Source organism: Anomalospiza imberbis, chromosome 12 (genome assembly GCF_031753505.1).
Source record: "Anomalospiza imberbis isolate Cuckoo-Finch-1a 21T00152 chromosome 12, ASM3175350v1, whole genome shotgun sequence".
Taxonomy (NCBI): domain Eukaryota; kingdom Metazoa; phylum Chordata; class Aves; order Passeriformes; family Viduidae; genus Anomalospiza; species Anomalospiza imberbis.
Window position 1 is genome coordinate 9,122,333 of NC_089692.1, and position 24,219 is coordinate 9,146,551.

Here is a 24,219-nt window from a genome sequence, read left to right on the forward strand (position 1 = left end):
TAAGGATTACACAGAAACAACTGTATGCTTCACAGAAAGTAGTTGCCACATTATGTTCTTAGTATCCCCACAAGTAAAAATTTGCATTTCACTATTTTTCAATAGGAAGAATGATGTTGCCAAAGTGTCCAGAAAATGCATGTTAACAGAGACATTTCTACACCAAATTTCTACTACAGAGCTACATGAGCCCGGAGAGATCCCTCTTTGAAGGTAACTGCTTAAGGGGAGCAATTTCAGACAGTTTAATCATTAGCAGAAATCTTTTATGTAAAATAAACATGATGAAAAATAAACATCTTGTGGTGGGAGTCTAAACTTCAAGAGGGAAGCTGTACTTTCCTTTCCATTTGTGGAAGTTTGTGGATGCTCAGATCCACAGAATGGTCCCACACCTTCATCTGCAGGAGGATTCAAACACCAAATCCTCTTCACAATTCACTGATCAGCTATTTCTTTTACAAAGTTTTCCTTAATGTGTGTCCTTATTTTTGAAACAAAACATGTACTCCATAAATGGCATCGTCTCAAAGTAAAGTTTCTTTCAAATTCCACTCAGTCATATCTTGTGTATGAGCTTATGCACCAGCATGTGTTGAATTTCCCAGCTGATATCTTAACTAGAAGCTGATTTTCATTTGAGCTTCTAATTCAATGCCACAACTCATTGCACTGCAATATCTTAATTACAGTAGGAGATTGATAAGTAAACAAGGAAATGCAGCTGTAGTGTTGTGGAAAGTTACCCTTTAATTATTATCTTTCATTTATTTTTTATTCTTTTTTCCCCAAATATCTTCCATATAACAAATTAATTCAAAACAGCTATAGAGCAAATTGACATTACAGAGGGGGAAAAAAGCAACAAAAATCCTCACAACCCTCAAAACACTCTTTTAAAGGATTGCATAAAAACTGCATATAAATGCCTGCTTCCATGTGTACTACTGCACCGTCCATGAAAACAGCCTTTAAGACAACTCATCTTACAAAGGAAAATGTCACTAGATATAGTGTTGATCATTAGAAGCACTACAGTGCATTCGTCTGCTTGTACCCCACTTTGATTACTATACAGCAAAGATGGCCACAAGCACTCAGAAAGTTTTATTGAGGCTTAAATCTTCATTCAAATGATGTAAAGGGGCATTGAATGAAGATTTAGAACTCTATAAAGCTGCTTGGCAGTGTCTGTGGCAATCTATGCCACATAAAAACTGAAATGCTTCTACTTTCTTATTGAAACATTTCTACTGTAATTCTTTAATATTAGGTAGCAGCCAGAGTGTTGGGACATTACCACATCTGGGAGTATTTGTCTTACCGAGGGTTTGCCTGCAATCAGTTGTGCAGGATATTATAGAATGTTGATGTCTAGGACATAATGGAAGAGGAATTGTTACTGCAATTACATATTATTATGCTTTTCAGAAGATAATGTGGGTTCATTCAAGTGAGTATTTTGAACTAGCAAATACCCTAATTGCTTACATGTCTGTTATAATCCTAAATCCAGTTGACATATCTGATGTACTGTTGCATTTTAATCTGGCCACTTGCACGTGTGCTCTTTATGATTTTCCTCTGACCTGCATGAACTGTGTAAACAAGGAACATGAGTGTCTTGCATATTGCCTTTGCAGCTTTGGCCTGAGTAAACACCCAGGGGACAGAGAGACAGACTCTGTAACCAAGTGTACTTTTTTTCAGGAATGTAGAATTAGCCTGTGCAAGAGCAGGGTAGGTACTAATGATGTGATTATACTAGAATGACAAATTTGTGAAAGAGTGTGTGTTCTGCTCCAACTCTCCTCTCATAATGTGTTGGATTGATGGAGGATGTGTGGCAAAGTATTCACCCATTCGCTTAACCAGAAAACAAAGGCAGATGATTAAGAGACATCAGTATTCTGAAGCAGCAATCAAACTGACCCTGCCAAGGAGTGAAGAACAGCAAGCCCAGCCAAAAAGTGCTGCAGTTGTCTCGTGTTATAACTGCAGGTGTACAGGCAGCACTTTTTCACAGACTGTCCTGAGGCAGCAAGCAGGGCCAGACAGCAAGAGCTCGCTCCATGGAACAGCATGGTGCTTATGGCAGTCTCACGTGCACATGGAGTGACAGAAAATGGTCAGAGAAAAGATGTGCTTTTAGAAATTCCTGCTTAGTAATCCACTAGAGGGAGCTTACGTATAACCTCTGCCAGGCCAATTATCTCAGAACCGGTATTGCATAATTAGCAAAGATGAGGTAGTTATGAGGGGGATACCTGCACTGCTGTTCTTTTCTTGATGTGTCATCCTGGAGCTCAGGAATGGCACTTTAGGAGTCTCCAGCTCTATCCAGAAGAGCAATTTGCTTTTCTTAAGTGGAATCAGCATTCTCATTGGCATCAGCTGGTATTCACCTTCATCACTGACACACTCAAACCTAAGAAAAAACAGCCGCTGCTGAGTGAGGACTTACACTTAAAGCATGAGCAAAGCTTCACCTAAACTATCCTCTGTCCTTGCTTGTTTCAATTCTGACTGCAAAACAAGAATTCAGTAGCTATGATTCCCACGGAAGGAACCAGCAAACTACCTGGACAGCAGACTTGGCTTCAGTTTGTTTCAGTAGGACAAGGCTTTCAGCACAGTGTTTGCCTGGCACTGCTTGCTTTCCAACTGGAAACTGCCTCCTTTCTCTGGGAGACAGCTGGGATCAAAATTGGTGTCCTTGACAATATTTAACAGGCAAACATCTGCAACTATTTCCTATAGTGTTAACTAATAAAAAGACAGGTTTAACTCTTTTATCAGAAATATCAACTTTAGTTTAGCAGCAGAGATATACTTGCAATTACAATTCTAGCTAAATCTAGACATAACACACTTTTCAAGCTACATACCCACATAGTACAGTCTAAATAGTCAGATACACTATCAAAAAGCTTATCATAAAACTTGAAATTGCCGTATCCTTTACACTCATTGCCTCTTTTTCTTTCTGTTTTTTCTGTTGGAAGAGAAAACTTATGACTACACTTCAGCTGTCACCAGCTTTCAAGGTTATACTGATAGGAATGAGAAACATATTCCTAATCTGCATACCAATGCATTGAGAATGCAAAGGCAGGCTTTTTGCCATTGAATAGATGATGATAAGGTCTTAAGTCTTTTGAATTTCTTGTGTTGTACTTGTATTATCATATGATTTCTTAAGCCAAGAATGAATATGTAAATTTCTCGCCACTGACTTGCTCTAAAATAATGGACATTACACTTGCACAGTGGCAATTCAGAGTTTAAAATTGATTAATATTTGTTTTCAAAATGACATGCAATGATGTATGGATCCTTTTACAACTTAAATTAATACTTTAAAGAGATGAATGGTCTCTACAGAGGATGTTAAAGTTCAAGCTGAGAAATTTGCATATTTATATTACAACCAACTGATAATAATTGTCGAAACAGAATGTAATGTGGTTCGTTTTTCATTTTAATCTGGTTGTACTCAAACACAGGACCTCATTAACTTCCAGCAACTAATACAGCATTATCAGTCCCCATAAACCAGGCTTGCCTTGAATTTATGAATTTCAAAGACTATTTCCAGTGGTGAATTGCTGTTAAACACTGGGTCAGTCACTAGCAGGTGAACTCCATGTCAGATGCTGTAGAGGCATGAAAGTTACCTGGGCTGAAGCGCTGAAGGATCCCATGGCCAGGTGCCTATTGTCAGCTGACACTCGGAGCCAAAATTAAGTTGGGATATAAGCATCTTGCCTTTGGAGGCTCACTCAAAGACAGACTGGTTTCCTCTAGATGACCAAAATCAGGAAATCCAACTTCATCCATTTCCTATGTTAGGCAGTATTCATTAACATAAAAAAACCCCCAACAAAACAAAACAAAACAAACAAAAAAACCCACAAAAAAAACCCCAAAAAAATGAGCAAGAGATCTTTCATTCTTTCATTGAGATATAAGTTCTGCAAAATGAAAATATACAAATTCTAATTTAGTAGATAAGCAAACTTGGATGATATTGAGAATGCAGCCCAAAAAATACTATCCACTTGGGTTTAAATAACAGCAGCAATAGAATTAGCAGTAGCAGTAGGATATTGCTTTTCTGAGGAGAGAAATATAAAACAAGCATGCTGTCAACATGTCTTGGGTAGTGCATTATAGGTATTCTTGTGAGTATTCTTTTACATTTCCAGGTGTGTTGGGAAAATGTACATCTCTCTAAGAATGAACAGTTAGCAAGAAACTTCACAGCTCTGTGAGTTTCTTATTGTGGAATGGATATTGAATCTTCTAATAACGATGCTTGTTTCTTAAGCTCACTAGAAGTTCATGGCTATAAAAAGAGGAAGCTTTGCTTACAGTGCACCACCTTCAAATGTTTTTTGTTTTCCCACATAAGCATTAATTAAAGGTTGGTGTGACCCTTCTGTTCAGGAGATCTGGTGTGTGACTCTGGCGGGATGGAAGAGCAAATGTGCCTTTCCTTTAATACTGTAACAGCTACAGGGAGCTCAGGACTCAAAAGGGATTTCTGACAGCTGGCAATAGCTGGAGTGTGGATGCATTTGGAGTATCCTAACTGTATTCCTACAGGGAAGAGGATAATATTCCTAAACTAACTTCCTGTAGTCCAAACGTTGTCTTTAGGCAAAGAACAGGGCAGTTAGGTCAGGCCTATGGCTGCTGTGTGCAGTACTGGGAAAGTCCCAGGAGGCTGTGAAAAAGAGAAGGAACATTACAGAAACTCTGTAAAGAAAGTAACTGTGTACTTTGCTAATAAGAATACCAAGAACTTTTACTTAAGTGAATGAAAAGCTCTAAAATGTCAATACCTGACATTATAACTTATTTCCTAAGAAGCCATCCAGACTTCCCATTACAACCTCACAAAAAACTTTTTTATAGGTATTCCTATCAGCTGACAAATCTCTGGAGGACAACCTGTTCCAGCCTGTTCCAGCTGCACAGTGGTTGAACATTCATTTGTTGCAACTTTATAATGGTGCAAGAATTGACTCTTTGGATGCTCCTCACAAAATGAGTCCACAGGCCAGGAATATGCCTTGTTGAATTCCCAAATTTGTTATTGAGTGAGCTATGCTGAATCCAGGCCACCACAAAGCTTTAAAACTAACTCAAAAAAATGGTAGGCAGAGCAGTGAAACATCTTCTCCAGCATATGAACTCATCCATCCTACATGTTGGTAACTAAGTGATGAATAAATTGATTTTTCATTGTGAAGGGTATGTACCATCCTGTAGATCCCTGTAGTGGGACCTGTGTTGTAACATATTTACAACTGATTTAAGAAAAATGGAGGAGCGCATGTCCTGGTGGCAATGTAATATCTAGTAGAACATTACCAGGACAGTAAAAACATAAACTAACTGAGGCTTGGCAAAGAATCTCTGAGCAACTTGGTGATAAAATGGCCAAAGAGACAAGATGCTGACAAAAAGCAAACATTGCACAGGAGGGGGAAGGGAAGAGAAAACAATACCCCAACCAGAAACACAGTATGGCACCCTGAATAATTTATTATCACTTAGCAAAGTGGGAGAGTAATTATGGACAGTAAACATTAACTCAATGCTTAGGTGAGGAACGGAAAAAAACATTATTTATACACAGCATCCCTGATTGGTGAATACTTTTCTGTGTTTGGTCTCAAAGGTGGTATTACAGAATAACATAGAGAAAAATAATTATGACAACAACATTTTGGAAAGGTTACTGAAAAATTAATTGGATAAGATTCCTTTGATTAGGACAGGAAAGTTTGAGGAAGGTTTTGTGAGGAGTTCATAAAAACCCTCCTTAACATGGAAAAGGTGATTTGGTCAGCATTTCTCATAATACTACATCAATTAGGGAGCAATCTGGGAAATTACAAAACTGCAGGTATGTAGAAATGCATATCACTTTACATGTGTCCTATTTTATCAAAACAGACTTCTCTACTGTATTTGGATGTTTAAATTGTGCGTGGGTTCAGAAGGTGACCGGATAAAATTCAGACAAGAAATGTCCATCAGAGATTATTAAACACAATGATGCAGAGCTAAACAGCAGCCCCTGAACTCCAGATTGCTGGAAATAGTTAAAGTGCCATGGGGAATGCTTCATTTCATTGCTGCAGCCTTATGCCTGTTTTTGCAGACATCTGCAGGAGCCAGTCTGTAGAGCTAGCTGCTTGCACAGAGCACTGCTGGGCTGCACTGGAGTGAAGGAATGGCCCAGAACTGGAACACAGCAATTCTTGTCCTGCTCTAATCTCAGCGAAGCAGATCACAGAACATTTTGCTTTTCAACCCCAACAACCATACTGGGAAATTTCCTTACAGTAGCAAAATTCTTTGCCAGTGAACCCAGGGTTTTCTAGTACAAGTTCCAGCAATCCCTATGAGGCAATGAGGGCAAGTTAAGCCATCAGAAATATATATTTACACATGGAAATTGTTAGTAATACTGCTCTTCTTTTCCCCAGAGACAACTCCATTTCCACAGCCTTGAGAAACACATGCACACACACACAGAGACACAGAGAAACAATCAATAGATACATTTAGAAAGCTCCTTATACCATGTCGTGCTCCACAGATTTTGATAATATCAATCATAATTGAGTTAGATAAAATCCATCTGACTTTCAGGATGCTAGGGTCAGCTGGGGACGCAATGCCTCACTTCACATCAATTACCACATGTAGTAAGGTGGTGGTAAGCAATCCCATTTGATAGTTTGCAGCTATAAATAATTATATGGCAATAGCAGTAAAGTTGGCTCTTGGGCACAATACAGAATCATGAATTTTCATTTACTTATATCTCAGAAGCTGTTAGGCCTCCTGGTTTGAAATGTGAACCCCTGATTAGGTGTATCAGTTTCTCTATTAATACAGTATGTGCAGCTGGTAGGTGTTTTTGAATGAACACTTTATACTTTTTCTTATTTTGTGAGAATATTTTCATTACAAATATGACCACGTGATACACGAGGATTGATTAGAAATTGCTGTGACAAAGCAAACTTGGTTTCAGTCTCCTTTATTATCATATTCCATCTTTCATTCAATTTAGGGTCTGTCCCATCCAAGTCTCTGCAGGATTTCAGTAAGGTTTTTTTTTTTTTTTACATGCTGTATAATAAATTCTCAGCAATTTGAAAACATACAGAGTAAAGCAGGTTTATTAATCAGAAGAGTAGTGCAGAAAGGTTCCAAAAAGGATCACATATTTTTTGTACTTCTTGCTTTGCCTGGATACCGGTTCCTTTTAAAATGCTGTTTTTTATTACACATTCTGTATTTTTAAGAACATTGGTGAACAGAGGCAGAATGGACATAAAGTAAGATTAGGAATAAGGTAGGAGCATGGGATAAAGTTTAGCTGCTTTAAGTGTGAAGATCAGAACGAACCAGGCTGAGGAATACCTAAGGAAAGCTGGACAGGTACAATAAGAACAGGATGATGGAGCAGAGAACTGGAAGAAGTACAAAGGCCAAGTCTTCCTAAACATATCAAGGTATCTCTATGGTCCATAAAAATGCAATAGAAGTCATTTGACATTTTAAAAGCAATGTGAAAGTGGGGGCTGGGAAAGTGTGGAGATGTACAAAGCCCATCTGACAAGAAGAAACCCACCACAAGTAGCAGCTTCTGTCGTGCATCACCTTTCACCGTGGATCAAAGAATGAACAGAGGAACATTTCATGCTCTGTCCTAGAGATTTCTGTGGTGGAAAAGGGGCTGTTTTCACTGAAGAGCTTGTTTTGAGAAGTGAGTCTGCCATAAAGAGGGGTTACAGAGCACTCCCACTGAACACTGCTTCCAGTTTGCAGAGTGCTGGGGCTGGAGGTGTTGAACAGGACACGAGGCAGAGAAAAACAGCCCTGGGGCAGTGCCTGGAACCAAATGATGTGAAATGGGGTAACAATGGCTGTGCAATACCAGGCAGGATTTAACAGTCAAGAACAGAAAAAAGATGCTTCATCAGCAAGATGTTGACATGAGGTCTAGATTTTAGGAAAGTCTTGCTCTTTCTTTCACTCTGAACTGAAGACCACTTGTGAAACCCATTAGCATTTTGATCAGTAAGGAAAATCAAAAAATGTTTAGCAATCTGAGAAATAATTAGATAATCTAAGAAAAAGTCTTCTAAACAGGAGGAAGATTAAATGCATTAAGGATGTCATAGATATTTGAACAAGAGTTCAAATGATTTAAAGGACAGGCAGATTACATGTGCCAAAGGAATGCATAGTTGTCACTAATTCTAGATGAATGACTAAAAAAGTTTGAATATAAAAGAGAAGGCTTGCTGTAGGATCACGTAAGAACTGTATCCTTAATTATGATTTGATAGGACAGACCTAATTTTAGTAATGCAACCTATGTAAAAATTGGGCATCCATTGCTTTGGGAGGCCCAGGTCACAGCCCACAGAGCAGCATCTTGCTGATCAGAGAACTGGGATTCAGCAGCATGAATTGAACTGCAATCAACAAGGAGCCTGATTTGTGTTCTAAATTGGTGTTTAGCAGCATGATCTGAACTGCAATCAAGGGAGAACTTATAGCCTCTTCTAGGGGGAGCAAATGGAAAATTTCCAGTCTCACTACACAAAATATTTGTAGCATCTTAAATTAGATTGGAAAAGATTCCAAATTATTTTAACATGAGATCTGTAGGAGAACTTTTTGAATATGTTTTAAAGCAAAAACCTGCAAAAATGTAAAGGTTCTAGGAAAAGACTTACTCTAAGTATGCCTTTTATAATTTTTCACATTATAAAAGAAAAAACCTCTGAAAAGCCATTGTAATATAACAAGTAGGTATTTTGTTGCTGTGTTTTTTACTCTGTTCCTTCATTCATTTCTCTGCTCTATAGCACACTGCAGTACCTGCATGAATTGTTTGTTTTTTCTTCAGCAAACCAGAATGCTTCCCAGAAAAATTTCGACACATCTTGATAAGAAAGGTATATTGCCTTGTGTCATAAGCCAGTTTCCTGAGGTCACTGCTCAGAGCATAGCATCAAATAATAATCCCTAGCCATATTCAAGAATTTGGTGGCCTTACAGTGACCCTGATGCCTTGTGCATCATCCCACTGGCACTGCTGTCCCTGTAACTATGTCATCAATTTGATTTTATACCCCAAATACAATATTGCACAATATCCTCACAATTGGATATCCTAACCACCTCCCATACTGGTTTTGTACATTTTGTGTTTGTCTTGTGTTTTATTTCTTCTCCTATCTCAATCACAGCCAACGGTCACTGTGAAGATCTGGCTCCCCGGCCTGTTGCCATTGCTCTGCATATTCATGAGCAAAATCTTTCCATATCCACATGGCAAACCTTTCAAACTGTCATAAAGAAGAAATAATCACCTTTTCTTTAAAATCTAACAAAGCCCACCAGAGCTGTGTTCTTTGTATAATAGTTAACATTGTCACTAGTAATCAATTTATTTTACTGGTAAAGACAGTATTCTCATGACAAGTCAAAGACCTTTGGAAACAGTACATCTGTGCCTGCTATTTAAGCACACACAGACACAAAGAAGCAGAATATATTAGAAACAAAAAATATGTCAGCTTGTATAATGGTCCCATTGTTTGCTCTACCAGAGAGGGATTGTGCCATAACATATGATGCTGAATGTGCTTTTCTTGTCCTCCAGCCTTCATAATAAAGTATTTGATGCAAATACTCTAATCACATGGAGAAGATGCGGATGTTAGTTGTCCTTCCTTTCATTGCTATCCCCACTGCCTCTGGAAATATATTTTTATAAATATTAAAAAACCCAAAGAGCAAATTGATGGAATTCTACTTTAGTGTGTTACTTTTAATACCAGGTGCTTGATTTACACTTGGCTCAATATGAGCCCCTCTGCCAGACACTGGAGCTACATCACTGCAAAGTTCAGCAAATGGCACTTCTCTTGTGCCTTCTCCATTAGGCTGCTTAATTATTTTGAATAGGATAAACCAGAAAAGGTAAAAAAAAGGCACAGAGACCAGCATATACCCTATGAAATTGCTCCATATATAACACTGAAACTGTATGGAGCCTTTGCAGCACTTCCTAATGGGTAATGCCCACAGTTTACAGAAAATAGTGGCTTTCCAGAGTGTAGGAAAAGGTAGAAGAGGTTCATTCATTCATTTATAACACTTCCTCCTATACAGGGGAAGTCTTAAGTCTAAGGTGCAACTTCAAATACACAAAGTGATCCTAACTAGGAACGAGCATATTGACCTTTAATTATGCTGCATAGCCCATAGATTACACTGTGCTGAAACAGTTTGTCCAGTTCAATATTTCTGTTCCTACTCACTCATTTATCAATGCTTGATGAAGAATAAGGAACATCTGCCCACAAGAGAAAGACAAAGGGCAGGAATAACTTTGGAGAGGATGACGGCCTGTAATAAGGACTGGCAGCAGAGAGGAGTCACAGGTCCACCCGAGCCACACTCCACAAAGTGCCTTTCTCTTTTGACAGGCAATGAACCCCTTGGCAAGCTTGCCCCTTCCCTGGCTGTGCACACAGCTCTGCACAACTAGAAGCTGCCAATTTTTCCGTAATGGGAGAAAAGTTCCCCCATGAAACAAACAGGACAGGGATTTTTATCCCAGCATACTTTGTTGTAGTGCAGCTACATCACATTTCTACCAGAAGCAGCCTCAATACTATCATAGCTAGTGCTGCACATCTCGTGGTGTGGTGCAGGAGCTGCCTGGAAAACAGGGGAGTTTCCAGAGTTCTGCTTTGTGAGACTTAAACGAGTTCTTCCCAAGTTGTTTGGTAGGAATATCATAATGCTTCTCTGCTTGTCTGGATTTGGAATGAAAGCAATAGAGCAAGTAAATAATCTTCTGCTTTCTCTTCCTGGGAACCCACTCATTAATTGGGCTGTTATGTGCATGTCTACATGAGAATATTGCAGACACTGAAGCAGCACATGAGGCTTTAGAAAATCAATAGCTTCCATGTTATATTATCAAATTTCATACTTTCTTTCTTTATGGAAACCAAGGAAACTTCATGTGTCTGAGAGTCAGCCACTGCAGAAAGCACTAATGCATCAAAATCAACTTTAAAGCAGCACTAGTTAAGTGGAATAGACTAAATATTGCCTGCTGCAGCATGCAGCCAGTATGAAACAAGCAGAAATAAAATCAGAGATGCAATCAAAAAGGTCTTTTAAAGGTACCTGATAGTATGCACTAGGTCCATGTGGCCATTAAGGTCTGGCACGAGCAGAAGGGGCCTGCAGTGGTTTGTGTAAGGGATGGAGCTCCTTGGGACCCATTAACAACCTCAGCAGCCCTTCCCCCAGACACTGGGCAATGTAACAGAATTCCTACATCTCAAAAGCCCACTCTATAAACAGAGAGGAAATCTGAATATTCAAACCTTCAGCCCTCCTGCTGAGCACAGCTGAGCATGCTGCAGCTCAACTTCAAAGCAAGAGAGTCATGAGAAAGGAAGCACAGCCTGGTGGCACAGGGACTGGGAGCTGGTGCCTGGCTGGGCTGGATGGCTCTGAGTGTGTGCTGTTAAACTGTGCTGTAATGTACACAGCACATCTTCAGCTTTGCAAAAACAGGCTCAACATTTGGCTTTTCTCAGGGTCAAAAGCACCTAGTTATTACTCGACTGTTAATTTGCATTTCAAAAGGCCAGGCCAGCTCTCAATATACCACTGCTATATTATAACTTACTGTGGGTTGGATAATAATTTAGACTTTGCAGTGAGAGCAGAGGTTATTTTGTGCTGAAGCCAGGTGGTTCAAGCCATGGAGCATTTGAATCCTGTGGCTGGGACCACGCACACCAATCCCCATCACCAGGTCTGCGCAGCAAGGGCAAGGCTCGAAGCTGCTGCTGGCCAAGGATGGGAATTCTGATTCCTGGGGCACAACGACAGTCAGGCTATACTGCAACAGCCAAGACTTATGATTTAAAAAAATGTTCATGGATTTGAAGATTCAATTGTAGTTCCCTGTATTGCTCAATTTTGAATTTGCATCTTCTGCATGCCTAGTGTATAATCAAACCACTGGCAGGCAGTTCAGAGAATCACTATCAGTGGTAAGTCCTCAAGACTTAACACTGTTCTGACTTCCCTACTCCTGTCCCAATATTCACTAAAACAAAAGCATGTTTCCTCCAAACCTTTTCCCGAAACAGAATGTTTGAAATTTAGACTGGAAGAAAGTAATGTCCCTTTTGAGGGAAGAGTACAAGAAGATGCCATTATCTTCCTAGGGCTTCTGCTGGTGCCCTGGGACTATATCCAGTGTTTTCATCCAGCATTCCATGCAAGTGTCATTAGTGACACCTTAACACATTCAAGCTCTCCTCTAATGAACAAGCATGAAGGAGCCTGGGGTGCTTCCTTGTAAAAGTGTCCAAAGGTGTGCTTGTAAGAACACTGTTTCTGTAGGAGTGACCAGACAGCTCCCAGTTAAGCAGGACACTGTGAAGAAAACTATTTGTCTCTTCTTTATGACTTAGGACTTTTAAATTGCCTAATTGCAGTTGTTGAGGTTTGTGCTAGGACAGTTCACAGCTTGCAGTGTTTGAAATGAGACATGGACCTACAATGCAGGCAGACAGAAGTGCTGCTGACTCACTGGCAGAGCTATTAGAAGTTGCTGCATCTGAGGGTAAGATTAATTTACCTTTTTTCATCTTTTGGAAACACAGCCTGAACTGTAATCTGTTTGGTTTTGGTAGTGGATTTATTTGTTGCTTCTTTTATCCTTAATGGAAACATTCACCTTTACCTTTGGATCACTCATAATTTCTGTTTGCTCTCTGAGCTCTCAGACTGATCCCTCTTATGCCCTTTGAGCCAGCACTTTCTAATTATCTCTATTGCAAGGTCCATTCTAAAAGATAAAATTGTAAGAGCATTTGGGCAATCTATGCCCAAGTCTCTCAATATGCCCTTGTCAGGCTGTAATAGCATCACTGCCTCTCACTGAGGGCAGGGGCTCTCTGAAGTTCAGATGGTAGCAGTGGAAATGTGGGCTGATAACACACTGAAGGTTCCATTTCTCACTGTCAGTGAAACATTCTTATTAAGCAGATACGTTAAAAGTGAGAGGTTTTCAAGAACATGCAGGGAGGTGAGTTGCAGTTGGGAAAGCCATCTTTACACTGCAGCAGGTGCAGAAATCCATCCTCATGGGGATCTTTAAAAAATATAGATCTGAGATTAACCTTACTGGCCACTGTATATCATATGCAGGTCATGAAAACCTCAGCATGTATCTGGCAGTAAAAATATCTGGTTGCTATTAAATGAAAAGTGAGGTGATGATGAGAGTTTTCTACAGTTCAGCATGTTGCTTATTGTTGGGATTACTGGTTTGGGGCTGGAGGAGGAGGAGAAGCAGGGCAGGAACATTCATTTCAGGCCCTGATTCTAAAAAAATTCAAAACTTATTCTTACTTAACAAAAGAACTTGTATGTGTGAATTACACATATGCACACTATGTGTGAGCTCTGGCACTAGATATTTACTCAGTAAACTGCCTAGCTGGCAAACAGCTTTGACTCAGTATAGCATAGTTGCACCTCAAAACTGCACTGGAAATTCCTACAATCAAGAAAGCTTCCTTAGCAGGTATTATTTTAATGAAGAAACAACCAAAACATCAAGATCTGGCAGAAAGGGACTTGTATAACAAGGAGTAAATTACAAATAAAGATGCTGGGTTGTGCCAAGGAAGAGATGCAGCAGCTTTTCCCTCCAATTACTGCCCACCTTATTTGTTTATCCCACTAAGATGAACACAGCAACCCGAGTGACAGTCCAGAAGCACTGCTCCTTTCCCTGCTCCAGCACTCAGCAGCTCTAATGGAACTTTGAAAGCAGTGAATCAAACAGAACCTTCACCTGTTCCTGCTCTCCTCAGGATGCTGAATGGTGAATCTCTCATTGTGTCCACAGCATTTACAAAGAAACTAAGAAGGAAAAAGACTGTCTAGAAAGAAGTTGGTGAAATTACTACTACATAATTTATAGGGAAGCCAAAGCAGCTTTTGGTTTTGAGCTGATTAGTTACTTACATCATGGTTTGGAGATGATTAATATAATTATATTATGCTCAGCCAACTGCTTTTTGTGCAATGACAGATCAAATATTTATTTTAATTACAAGATAAAAAGCAAAGTTTTTCTGAAGGTGTTGTTAGTATATTTGTAAAACATGTTTGATAATAGCTCAGCTGACTAAAATTTGCAGTTAATTAAATTAAGAATTTATTACAGATTTTACTAATTCAAAACATTCTTGGCAATCCCAGCACATATTGAATTGGCATGGAGAAAAGTTATCCTTATCAAGCCCTCAAATGAGCCCCAGCACATCATGGGTGGGACCTGTGCAGATGGGAAATCTGTCCTGCTGAGGACCAGCCTGATGTATGTAAATGTCAAGGCTACCAGTGCAACACATCACTAGCCAAATATTTCAACCTATCATGACACAAACACTTTTTGAGAGTGAAGGTGTGAAGTTCAACTCTGTTCACTTATTCCTAACAGCAATATGAGGCTATATTGGTTTTGTTTTTCCCAACCTGTTTGACATAAAACAGTGTTGATCTTTTAATCTGATATCCCAATATTTAGGTCTTTCACAGGGGAAAAGAGATAGGGTAAAATGACTTTTTTGCTGTTCATAAATTACTTTATTCTACTTTTCCATGAGATGAAGACATTGGAAAAAGCTATTAATTGCAGGTAAGCCATATCTGTGACACATCACATGATATTATTTATTCAAATGCCTATTTTAAAATAATATCAAAACTACAGTGATAAATATTTCTTTGTGAAAAGAGAGAAAAATTGAATTATGAGAAATAAATCTAATTATGTTTTCCTTTTGTTCTGATGGAAAAAAGTAAAAATCAAAATTCCTCAGAAGCTCTAAAAAATACTGTTCCATTTTATGAGAAAACAGTCAAATTTTCTTTTATAGACTTATCCAAAACTTTCTTTTAGTCATGGGAGATTGCAGGATAAATCCAGGCACATTTACATCCTGAAGCCAGGATGAAAACTCATGAACAACAATGCAAATGCAGAATATATCCAGTTGGTTTCAGCAGAGTTATATTTCTAAGGTACACAAAAATACATTGCAAAATAGTCAAAACCACTGTGAAATGTCTTTTCCTGTGTTGTTGAAGGGTGCCTCTATATCCTCCTCTAGCTGTTTCCAGCAGAAAGTATTGCTGGTTGTTACCTGACTTGTGACTTGGAGTCAATTCTAAATGCAACTCTCATTTTAATGCAGCTGCAACTAATATTCATTATTAGGTGCAAGTTAGCTATAGATTTAATGACCAGTTCCTTCCATATCATAGACTGTAGGATTTGATGAGAAATACAAAAGGCATTAAAATAAAGGATAATTCCTTTTAGCATTATTTCCCATTTTAAAAGGAAAAAAGGACCCTGACAATCAAAGTAAGCCCTATATTTCCCTTGTTCTAACAAATGAAACCATTCTTATACAAAAAGATGAATTAATAACTCCTGTGTACCAGCATCAGAGATTGTCTATGGAAAAAAAATAACCCTTTTCCATTTGGAGTGTGCTGATAACATTTATTTTTCTCGTTCCATCTGGAAACCCTGTGGGTATCATGAGGATTGTAGCCAAGCTGATTGGGGTCATGTGTGAGGGCACTGGGATCAGAGCCAATGTCACGTCCAGCCCCCTGCAGCTTCAACAGCTCCCAGAGAGAGTGTAAGTACAAATCTGTGGCATATTGGGAAATGAGGCTGGTCACAGCTGAGGTCAGTGGCCAGAGTGTTTCACACAGCCTTGGGAGCAGTGATGGGCTCTTAACCTGCAGCAGCTATATTGAATGGAGCTCCAAAGGGGGATGGTGGTGTGTCCTGCAGCAATGATGCTCTAAACCTGTTGCTTTATGAAAATTGGGTGTAATTGTAGAAATACATGAACCTTACAAATTGCATGGAGAGCTTTCTGTGTTCATCTGGCAGAGAAGTTAGAACAGCAGATCTCATGCCTCTGGTTTATTTAATTGTTTAGCAATATTGCTGAGAAGAAAATTAGAAAACAATTAAATCAATATTTTAAAAATAGCAAGACAGTTTTCAAGTTGCTCAAAGGCAAAAGTGAGAAACATTTATAGCAGTGGGCTGTGGGTTTCTACACATGGCTCTTGCATCATCTCTCTGAGACTGAAAATTATACGCAAAATGCACTGTCTATGCTGTAACTCATAAAATAAAATATGAGTTGGTTTTTCACCCCCAGCCCCAGTCTCTGCTTTAGCTATGCTCTGCTACCATGTTAAAAAGGCTGGTACAGGGCCAGTGGTGCTGCGCCAGAGGAGACAGCTGTATTTGGGATCTAGACTGCAATACAAGGGAGCAGAGAACTTGTGACAAACATCCTTTCCTTCCAGAACCACCATTAAAAATCTCTGAGGAGAAAACAGTGCTGAGTAGCAGACCCCCTCTAAAACTGCCTCAAGAGCCCAACTGCCCTGCCACACTTGAGTGCTCAGAGCACACCTGAGTGCCTGAGCTACAGGCCACCAAGCCCCTCAGGGACATGAGGAGGACACATCTGAAAGCCCCTCTCTCTCATGAACTCGATATTATGAGCAGAGTGCAATGGCAGCTGCAAGACTGGCTGGTGCTCCTGACTCTGTTTACGCTGTATCCAGTTATTGGAGCATTTGGAGTGGCAAAGTCTGTTTGCCACCTTGGCCTGAGGATGTTCAGTGTCCCTTGGAGGATGACTGGCTACCAGACAGCAGGAGCCACGTGGGCTCCTTTTCTTTCCCTTTCCCTTCCCACTGAGAGGCAGTGTATCAAGTCCCTAGGCAGCAGGACCAGACCATGCAAATCCAGAGCTGCCTGTCTCCCAACAGGACTTGTGTCACAAAGACTGGATCATTCTCCTTGGTCATTATGAACTGTGTGACAGGACAAAAGAAACTGAAGCCCTGCATTTATTTCTGCCCTCTGAGGACAGCTACCAACATGTGCTCCTCAGGGAATTTGAACCTCTGCATGCCTGGTCCATGAACCCTAGCAGGTGTAGGTATGAGATGCATTAAACACACACCTTTGCCAAGCTGGCAGTTATAGGCACATGAAACCGCCCAGTGTCCCACTAGCAGCAATTATGCACAGCTTTAAAAATATCCAACTTCTCAATAGCATTAGCTACTGTGAAGCAAAGATGCTTTAACTGAGATGGAAATGAATGGGTGTGTAATCCTGCAGAAGGAGGCATTTATCTAATGAAAATAGTTTGATAGCTTCAGTCGACAATGAATTCTCAGGGATAACAAGTCTGGGTGGCTGGTAGCATCTCCAGAGAGGGTTCTTCCAAATTAATCTTGTCACCATGCAAAGAACCACAATTCAACTATTCATCTTTCCAGAGATGAATGTTTTCATCAGCTGCATGTTGGCATGGGATGCACTTAGGACATCTGCTCTGCCTCAAACCCAAACCTGAAATTAGTCAGTGCTTTTAAGGTGCTCTTTGAAAAAAATGTGTTATGTGATTGTCACTTTAGAGTTTCGTACATATGTCTGTAAACACGTGTGCATTCTTATAAATATGTCTATATGCATGCATACATACATATGTGTGTGTGTGAGAGAAGAGAACAGAAATTAACATCTGTGCTTTAGTTCAGCACCTGTGCTTTTGCCTCCCTGAAAATATAAGTTTTTTTCCTGCAAGAACAGGTCACTCTTGGATCTTTCTCCATCAGCAGCAACCCTGCACTGTTACACCTCAGTGCTTCAATAGATGAACGTCTCCTAGTGAGAAGTCCTGTCCTGTTATTCAAAGCCAGAGTGCTGTTAATCACATGCTCTCAGCTTGTAAACAACGGTGAAATCAGTAGACAGCCTTCAGAAAAATATTCTTTCATTCTAGCCTCTTAAACTATGCCTGAACTTTAAATTGTGCTTGGACTGCAAAACCATATATACATTGCATAACTTGAAAAATTCCTTACAATATTTTAAGATTTCTTTATAATAAATCAGGTTCTAATTCAAGTGCTTATTTCCCACTGGATTTGCATGTGAGGCTAAGACAGCTGGCACATAGAAAATGCAGTATAGAGCTCATTGCCTGATTCCTACCATGTAAAAAGAGATTCTAATAGAAGCATCATGGACTTGAAAGTGAGCATGAATACTACAGGTATTCCTGCTCAGATAGGTACTGGAGCACTACTGTTTCGCTGTGTTCATTTGGTAAACCCATTTCATAAAAATAGCAACATCCAAGAAATGACAAAGGCCAAAACATTTTTCACATGCATGAGCCAACTATTCATCTTCAGCTTATTAGGGAATATGGTCATCACAAACGTGGTAAACTCCAAAAATTTAGAAATCTATAAATTAGAGCAGAAATTCTTCTGCCAAATTTTACTGGTTTAGAACCAAGAAAGACCCTTTGAACAAAAAAATATTTGGATGATTTGTTAAAAGTTGCCCCTTTTCCTTCAGCTTAGGGGGTTAAAATAACAGTGATAATATAATTTGCCAGGTATTTTTCATCTGACAGCAAGCTTTTGAATATAACTGTTTTGTTTTCCCTATTTATGAAATTCCTCTCACAGTTATGACATCTCTCTGCAGATTATGGGAAATGCCTGACTTGCTCTTTCTGGGAAGAACAGCAGCTTCAATGATACCAGTGATGAAAAAAATTTCATTTTTACAGCTTGTGGTATAACCATAAAAGGAGAGATGGAGGCCTCTGAGTGGAGTAGGACCAAGTCAGCTTGCAGTGGATGAAACTCCTAGTGACAATGCTTTGGGTTCCTGCTTTTAGAAGCTCTCAGAGCCAATGTGATGACTCCAGTAAGGGTCTGCTGCTCTCAGCACCCTGAGGGACATGGGACACCATGCAGCTGTCAGAGACCTGCTGCTGGGGGCAAATTCTGCCCCACTCTGGGAGCCCAGCTACGGCAAAGCTGTGCACTGGGCTCCCTGCACAGGCCAACACACTCAGGAGAGCCAAACCTTTGGGTGCCAGCTACAGTGGAGTCAGTAGCTCTGTTATTTTAAATTATCTTTTCCCACACAAGAAGCCTGCAAAATCTGCTTTCATTCAGGAGTTACAGATATTCTCTGCTATCCCCAAGTTCTTTCTACCTTTAAACTGTCCTTTTCTATTCCAAGCTTCCCCCCTCCTCTCCTGCTCCTTCTCCCCCAGTTAATATGTTGCATCTTATTTCATGCTGTGACACCATTAGTGGAACCTAATCTCCTCTCTAAAGTAGACTATTAGTGTTTGGTTGGGGCCACTTATGAGGTCATACGCTCACACAGCACTTATCTGAAGTAAATGCCTTGTAGCTAATCAGGAAAAGGTAACATGCCATCACCCTGCCCACAGCTTCCCAGCACCCAAATTCCACTCATTTACAGTGAGAGACACCCCAAGCAGCCCAAGGTTTGATTTTTCCTTTTACATGACAGAAGCCACAGCCCTTAAGTGACTAGGATGGAATGAGAAAGGAATAAACAATTAGACAGGGCTGCTGGAACAAATCCTCCTGTTCCATTTTTCTTCTTCACTTGTCTCAGCAGGAGTAGTTTTACCTCCTATTGACACCCATTGTGCTCTTGGCTGCTCGCTATGATGCAGCTGTTTTCTTAATGCCTATCAACCCTCTCCCTTTTTACGATACAAAGGTGACTTGTTAATACAAATGTTGTTGAAATCCTAATAACAATGAGTCCCAGTTGTGATCAATGCTATTGCACCTTGGCAAGGGAATGTATCAATGTGTATGGATTCATTTAAAAGTCATCTGCTCAAGGCTGCCGATTTTTTATTTTAAAAATCTCTGCAGAAGAAATACAACTGTTCTATCAGACTGACATTTCTAACTCTACTGGCTGCAGTAACACAGTATTTCAGTTCTACTATTTCCTGTGATACCCACTTAGTCTCATATCTACCATTTTCTATCTGCCCCAGAGAGTACATTTAAACAGAGCCTGAGTCTTGAAATTTGGAATTGAATTTGAATTTGAAATCCTCAAATTCTAGTTATGCTCAGTCCTGTTAAAAAGGTACTTTGATGCACCTGTTCTTCTCCAAAGGTACTTCCAAGAAAGTCACTTGATTCTCAATGCCATTTTTTGTTTCATTATCAAAACTTCAGCACAAACCAAATGTTACCACCACATAAACACTAGCTGAATCATCTCTAGGCTCACTAAGCAGCATGTTAGTGTTATTTCAGAAAGTGCATTATCCTTTAAAGCTCTGTGTGTCAATGGCCACACCTCAAAATGCCATTGTGTTCAAAAGTAAATATACCATTGACAGACTGATTATCCTTTCCTTATGGCACTCCTGTATGGCTGTTGGTCTGGTCTCTACAGTAGATGTATGCTAGTGCAAAGTGATATTGGATTAAAAGATCAGGAATGATGAAATTGAATATAGATACCCATATATGTAACTGACAGGGTGCATAATCCATAGAGAAGTGTTGTTTTCAGATGGGAAACAAGCTTGAGTGAACCTCATTCCTCAAATATTCTCAGTTCTGGATCAGGGTATTCTAAGTAATTTCCTACTTAATCCACTCAGCCAGAGACATGATCATTGGACTATGTAAGGATCAGTTTGCCCTAGAGAATAAAAGCTTTTGGTGCTCAGAACATGAAAGCTGAATCATTCAGAAAGTGAGCTACACTGCTATTGTAATTCTGAGTAGAGGGACCATGTAACACAGCTGCTTTATGCTTTGAAAACTGTTTCCAGTGTTCCAGTGTCATATATTCCTCCAGATCATTACAGTCTCACATGAAACTAATCAACATTACAAATTGAAATTAATCCAGCAAACACACTGTTTCTCATTAAAAAATTATTAGGTTCCATTACACTGTTTTAAAAATCCACACAAGGATTAGCTAGAATTTTGACAAGTGTCAACCCCAAAAGCAGGAATAGCTGCTAATGCCTGATTTACAAGTCTTCAGATTTTGTACCTCTGTATTGGGAACAATAGAGTCTTTTTTGGACTTTTGGTTTGTGCTAGGATTCTGAGTCACTGAATATTTTATGGTATTCAATGAACTACAGTATGAGTCATTCATGAGCTTTCAAGTATTTTTGGAATAGTGTTATTTTGCTTAAAATTGCAGAAAAATCGACTAGCAGAAGTGATAGAAAATGTACCACTGTAGATTTAATAAGATCACGTGGTGGAATCAGAGCATATACACATCAGCATAAAAATTAATTTAAGCAAAAATTAGGTCTACAAAGGAAACAAGGGATTCAACAATGAATTGTTAGAGAGTTATTGTATTCTGAACAGGACCCATTTTACTGGAGCTGTTCACGGTTGCCAAAAAGTTCTTGCCTCAGATGCTGTCCGTGCTTACAATACTTATTTCCATACTCTGCTGCAGTTTACCATTTCTACAGCATTCTGCAGACATACAAGGTTTTCATGAGCACTAAATGATTAAAGAACTTGATCACAGGGATATCAGACACTATTCAAAGGACATGACCAAAGGCAGTTTCCGTTGGTGAGGTCAGTGAAGAAATAAATCCAATTGAAAACTCAGTCCTACTACAGTCTAGGACACAGACTATTCACACCACTCCTAGTGTGAAAGAGTATTCCTACATTTACATAGGGATTTTGCTGTTTTTTCTGGTGTGGGGTTTTTTTTGGTTTGTTTATTTTAAATAGATCCTAAACACACTGTATACCGTAAGGAGTGACTCCAGTGCAAGGACCTGGATCACCAACATCACTGGGAGACAGGAAAAATAAATCAAGCTTTACACAAAGCACATGAAGAGCAGTGGCAGAGCCCTGAGCTCACAACCTTGTGTTTGTGGGGACCATCCAGCACCACTTTTCACACAGGTTCAAACTAAATGACATTTAGTCATGGTTCTCCTGTGCAGAGATCAGATTTGGCTTTCTAGCAAGGCTGAATTAAAGCCATTTAGAGAAATAATGGGAAGGATTGTGTCAAAATCTGGAAGTTTCTCCTCATTCAGAGCCAAAGTTCTAGTGTCACAAGACTGCCTGAAAGAGAAAGTTTTCTTGGATGCATGACTGTGTTGACACTCTTATTCTTTCTTGAGAGTGGCTTTTCATGGTTTTTCTGAAACTCCTTACTAAGCAGTATAAACTAAGTCAAAGAAGAATGGGCTCATGGGGCTTCTTTGGATGGAACTAACGAATTTACACTTTAGTGAATTCTGAACAAGCCTTCCCAGAATACATGAGATGTCAGCCAGTGAGAAATTCTCCATTTCTCAAACATTTGTTGTCAATGGGACATCAAATGGAAGGACATCCCATACTGCCTCCTGCAAAGGGAGCAAGAGGTAACTACGGAACTGGTTCCAAGTGTCCTTCATTGTCCCCAAGCCTCTGAGCAATTATGGGGTGAGGGATCTGCATTTTCTAGAGTGATGCTATGAAAAAGTCACGTCCAGCCTGTCCCAAATAGCTTTAACAGCCTTTCCTAGTGCATAACTCCCAATCTGCTGCTGACGAGTGCCATGCAAAGGAAGGACCTCTCTTCCCAGAGTGCATCATCTGCTGCATGCAGACCAAAGAGTGGAGAGCCCAGAGCTCAGGCCATTCAGCTGCTTGCTCATGACTCTCCTAAGACAGGAGGATACTAGGTATTAGTTATAGAGTATTAGGTATTATTAAGATATTATTAGTACTAGCAGGGTCCTCCAGAAAAATATTTGATCAGAATGCTATGGGTGATCAAAGCCAAAGAAATATTTCATATAAAATATTTAGAATAGGTCCTCTGTTGACTTGAGAGGAAGCAGGCTATGGGTAAGTTCTCAGCTGGCCATGGAAATAAAGCACTGAACCATTCAAAGTAGAATGTATGCCCATCATCCTTGGTCTCATATGGTGGAAATAGCAGGGAGTGCAAATAAGGTGTATTTGTAAGTAAAAGGTAACATGGCAATCATTATGCAAACTGATTTTTTTAAATGTAAAGCCATTTAAGAGCTCCAATCATCTTCATACAGAAAAATAAGCTTTGGGAAAATAGTTTCTGCAAACAGCTTCAGCATTTAACTGATGATAAAACTGAGGGAAAGGGTTTGTCTGTCACTATAGAATCTGCAAGACTAAATTGTTGCTTGGACTTCAATCTGCTTCCTGTCATGCATGAATGACAGGTGCCACTTGCAGTAGTTCTCTATTCTCCTTTCTGAGAAATTTGAAGTGTGCTCCTCCAAAGAAAGAGCTGGCTGCCCACTCACATTCACAGCTACAATAAGTAGATAAGTAGAACTTCTACAAACTTCCTTACCACAGTTCTTGTTTGGAGGTTAATTCTCCCAAGTTCTAGAAAAATGGCTGCTTAAAAATGAAGAGGCTAAAGATAAAGGATAGCTGGGAGCTACTGTTTATCATGCTGCCCTATGAGACGACAGCATGAGTTAAATAGTTTTTCATAAAAAGGCAAAGGAAAAAAGAAAGGAGTTTGTATCACTGAAAGACAGAGGAGAAATTTTGTATTAACATTTTGGAATAAAGGCTGCCTATATTTTCGCTGACATTTTTTCTCTGAGCAGAGCTAACAAAACAGCATTTCTCTCAGTCAGCCTAGTATATCATGTAATTGTATCATTCAAGCTTGTTTCAGGTATGGGTTGCTTTTCCATTAATTATATTCCATGCACATGTATACATATCAGAGCTGTTGGGATGTCTATTTCTATTAGTTTAACAAGCCCTGGTATTAATGAGATTGCTCTATAATTGAACCTTTTCATGGGTCCCTTGGTGATGAAATTATGCTAATCTGAATCTGCAACCACAAGGCATCCATCATACTTGATCAAATAGTAAACATCAACAGTGATATGCTGGGAGTGTAAATGTGCCGTTAATTATTACATAAATGAACAAGCCCCATTATTTCATCTTTATATTCATGCAACTTAATAAAATGGGTGAAGACAGCGTGTATCAGTCCTCCACTATGTGGCAGCATGGTCCAGTTAACAGGAGCATGAGCGTGTAAATATTATATCTCGAGGCATGATAGACTTTGTGTATAAAAGAGGAAAGAAGGGGATATATTTCATCTCTCTGGGTCACCTTTGTGGGAAACAA

At 39.5% G+C, this 24,219-nt stretch overlaps 1 long non-coding RNA gene across 2 annotated transcripts in view; it reads right to left on the reverse strand.

Moving 5' to 3' along the window:
- LOC137481163 (uncharacterized) overlaps positions 1-24,219 on the reverse strand; it is a 187,818-nt gene that overhangs the window by 16,218 nt on the left and 147,381 nt on the right. For both annotated transcript variants that reach the window (XR_011003360.1, XR_011003359.1), the window contains exon 4: positions 2,268-2,428. This is a non-coding gene — a long non-coding RNA (uncharacterized lncRNA). The remainder of the gene's footprint in view (positions 1-2,267; positions 2,429-24,219) is intronic.